This window comes from Scardinius erythrophthalmus, assembly GCF_964197995.2.
Source record: "Scardinius erythrophthalmus genome assembly, chromosome: 18".
Classification (NCBI taxonomy): domain Eukaryota; kingdom Metazoa; phylum Chordata; class Actinopteri; order Cypriniformes; family Leuciscidae; genus Scardinius; species Scardinius erythrophthalmus.
In genome coordinates this window covers 2,743,832-2,748,020 of record NC_138238.1, presented here as the reverse complement: position 1 = coordinate 2,748,020, position 4,189 = coordinate 2,743,832, and positions in this window count along the sequence as shown.

The window sequence follows — 4,189 nt, the reverse complement described above, 5'->3', positions numbered from 1 at the left end:
TGGGCCCAGTGACTTGCTTACAGATTCCAGGGGCCTCATTTATAAAACTTTGCCAGTCAACAAACACAGTGAGTAATGTCTTGTCCTGTTATTGACACCTGCACTTAACGTCACATGTTTAGCATAGCCTTCTCTGTTGGTAGTATAGGATTTATATGTGTTAAATGCAAGGAGTCAGTTAGGCTGACGGAGAAGATTTCAGAACTAGAGACACGCATCCAAACTTTAATTGAGGATAGTAAGAGTGCTAGAGCTTCAGATGTTTTGGATGCGCATAGCATAGTGAACACTTTACATGAGTCGGTTCCGGCTGAAGTAGAGCCTATGCAGCAAGGCAAATGGGTGACAGTGAGGGATCGCTCTAGTCGCGGATCAAAAAACCACCCTTCCGTTCCGATTACCATAACAAATCGATTTGCCCCGCTCAGTGAAACATCCACTGAGAATGATTGTGCCCTAGTAATTTGTGATTCGATCACACGGAACGTGAAAATAGAGACACCAGCCACCATAGTCACATGTTTGCTGGGAGCCAGAGCGCCTGACATCAAAGCAAATTTAAAAGTGCTGGCTAATGCTAATAAATTCTCTAAGATTATTATTCACGTCGGCACTAATGATGTTCGAAATGATCGAATGATCACCAAAATTAATATTAAAGAGGTGTGTCAAGAACTGTGATTTGCTCTAGCCCCCTTCCTGTTCGCAGGAGTGATGAAGTTTTTGGGGCAAACCTGACCTGAGATGGTATTCATCCAGGGCCGGCACGTCCATATAGGTGAAATAGGCAATTGCCTAGAGCGGCACTTTTGTAAGGGCGGCAAAATGTGTGCCAACCGGGAATTAACAATTCACAAAATAGGCTATATGATTTGATGAGCTGCCGCAGCCCCGCCCCCTGCTCTCACGAGTCATGACTCATGAGTTGTCTAATATTTTTAGACTCATGAGTCATGACTGAATAATGGGAAGTTCGGATCATTTTACTGACTCTCTTGTTCGATCTTGTTCATCAAAATGAACAAATCTTTATTTGAGTCATTTCGTTAATTTAAGTGGCTTAAAATGTTATACATTTAACAGCCAAATTCCACAATCACATCCACCGCCGTGTGCGCTCCTGAAAGGTAAGTTAAGCTTTATTTGCTCTTTAGTCGTTGTTTAAGATGCTGAACCAGCTGATGATATAATGTGCTTGCGGAAATTTCATTTGTGTGCGTTTTACGCACTAAAGAAAGTGGTGTAAAGAGATTGGCATCGGTAATTTGAGGAGCTGAAATGTGATTATGATGACTGCTTAAAGAAAAATGCCAGCAGGCATTGCCTCCTGCATAAACTTTAATATTGTTGACACTTTGGGCACACTGGCGTTGTGCACTATTTGCGTTATATGTAGGCCTATGGCTTATTGGTCTTTGTGTGTTGTTGCTGGTTTTGGCTATTGCTATTGGTCTAATAGAATAATAGAAACAAAAGGTATTAGCCTTTTTACCCGTTATTATCAATCCAAATTAATCTTGTTTTTAATTTAACTTAATTTCATTTCGTTTTTCTTTATTTAAATTTAGTTTCTTTATTTAAATTTAGTTTTTTTATATATTTAAATTTTGTTTTTCTTTATTTAATTTATTTTCTTTATTTAAATTTCGTTTTTTCTTTATTTAAATTTCGTTTTTCTTTATTTAAAGCTACCCTTTACTGTGTCAGTAATTTGTTAGTCAGAAAAATATTAGACTACCTTAAAAGTATTGCTTAAGTTAACAGACTTGTGTGTGTGTGCGTTTAATATCACTAGTGCAGGGAGCATATAAGCCCCGCCCGCGTGAGGTGCGCCGCTTCCCGCTCACGCTGTTCTGTAGTTTACTAAAAGTTTATTAATTCTGAATGTGTTGCGTCTCACGTGTCTATATTGCACCAAATGCAACACTGCACTCCCTTGTGAAGTCGATTAGATGAACGGTTCTCGAAATAATCAAAATGCAAATGGATATACAGAGACACATAGAGATTCTTGATATGTTCAGCCCCCTCTCTCCGAAGCTTCAAATATTCAATGTTCATTACTATCGAAGCTTTGAAGCTCATTCTTGAAGCCTGTATTCATCCCTCCAGGGATGGTGCTGCTCTTCGCTCTAGCAATATAGCACATAGTCTTAGAGCTCAAACATGACAATCTGGGCCTCAGGTCAGGAAACAGACAGACTGGCTTAACCAACTGTCTGCTAGCGGCCTCACGTCACCAAGGTCAGATCAATCCTATCACATAGAGCATCTTTCACCTAGATATCATCATATAGAGACTGTGTATGTTCCCCGAATTTGGAAATCCAAAAAAACGTTTAAACCCATCTAAGGTTAAAAATTTAATTGATGTTCAACAAATAATAAACAGCTATAATACAGATGAGAAAATGATAAAGCTTGGGTTGCTGAATATTCGATCGCTTACTTCAAAAGCACTCATTGTTAATGATATGATTTCAGATAATAACCTAGATGTGCTGTGTTTGACAGAAACCTGGCTAAAACCAAACGATTACATTACTTTAAATGAATCAACCCCGCAAGATTACTGTTATAAACATGAACCTCGTCTGAAACGCAAAGGGGGTGGTGTTGCTGTAATTTATAGTAATAGTTTCAAAACCACTAAGAAATCAAGTTTTAAATATAATTCTTTTGAAGTGTTAGTGCTAAATGTAAAAATATATAGTATAAATGATAAATCACATTTGAGATAATTGTGCTGGCTACTGTATACAGGCCACAAGGGCACCATACAGACTTTATCAAAGAATTTGCGGACTTTCTATCAGAATTAATATTGACTGCAGATAAAGTACTAATTGTTGGTGATTTTAATATACACATCAATAATGAAAAAGATGCATTGGGATTGGCATTTAAAGACATTGTAAACTCAATTGGAGTTAGACAACACATGTCAGGACCTACTCATCATCGTAATCATACTCTAAATCTAATATTATCACATGGAATAGATGTTGATGCCATTGAAATTCTTTAGACACAGTTGCTCCATTGCGCTTAAAGAAGATTAAAGAAAATAGTCCAACGCCGTGGTACAACGAGCACACTCGGGCCCTTAAGAGAGCAGCCAGAAAAATGGAACGCAACTGGAAGAAAACAAAACTAGAGGGATTTCACATTTCATGAAAGGAGAGCTCGATTACTTACAGAGAGGCTTTAAAAGCTGCTAGATCTGCTTATTTTTCAACCCTATTAGAAGAAAATAAACATAATCCTAGGTATTTATTTGAAATGGTGGCTAAACTAACGAAAAAGAAAGCTTCAAGCACTGAAGTTTCCAAGCAACACAGCAGTAATGACTTTATGAACTTCTTCACTTATAAGATTGATAATATCAGGGACAAAATTATAACTATGCAACCGTCTACTACAGTATCACATCAGGCAGTCTTTGTAGTCATTGGGGAAAAATTTTATTCATTCGTTGCTATAGGAGAGGAAGAATTTACTAAACTCATTAAATCATCTAAATCTACAACATGTATGTTAGACCCTATACTGACTAAGCTACTGAAAGAGATGTTTCCAGAGGTCACAGATCCTCTTCTTAATATCATTAATTCATCTTTGTCTCTAGGATACGTACCAAAAACCTTTAAGCTGGCTATGATTAAACCGCTTGTTAAAAAAACGCAACATGATCCTACAGAATTAGTCAATTACAGGCCGATCTCAAATCTACCTTTTCTGTCAAAGATACTAGAAAAGGCAGTATCTTCAGAACTGTGTTCCTTTCTTGAGAGAAATGATATCTGCGAGGATTTCCAGTCCGGATTTAGACCGTACCATAGAACCGAGACTGCTCTCGCTAGAGTCACAAATTATTTGCTCTTATCATCCGATTGTGGTTGTCTCTCTATTAGTGTTACTCAATCTTAGTGCTGCATTTGACACCATTCATTGACCACAACATTCTTTTAAATAGACTAGAAAACTCTGTTGGCATTAGTGGAATTGCACTAGCATGGAGAACAGAGATTCTAATTATTGGACAAAAAACTTCCTCACATAAAAACCTAGAATACTGTCTAACACTTGATGGCTGGTCTGTTAAGTCTTCGTTAAAGAACCGCTATAAAGCCAAAACAATCTCTGTTACCTTAAATTATACGTTTATCTCTGTAAAGCTGCTTCGAAA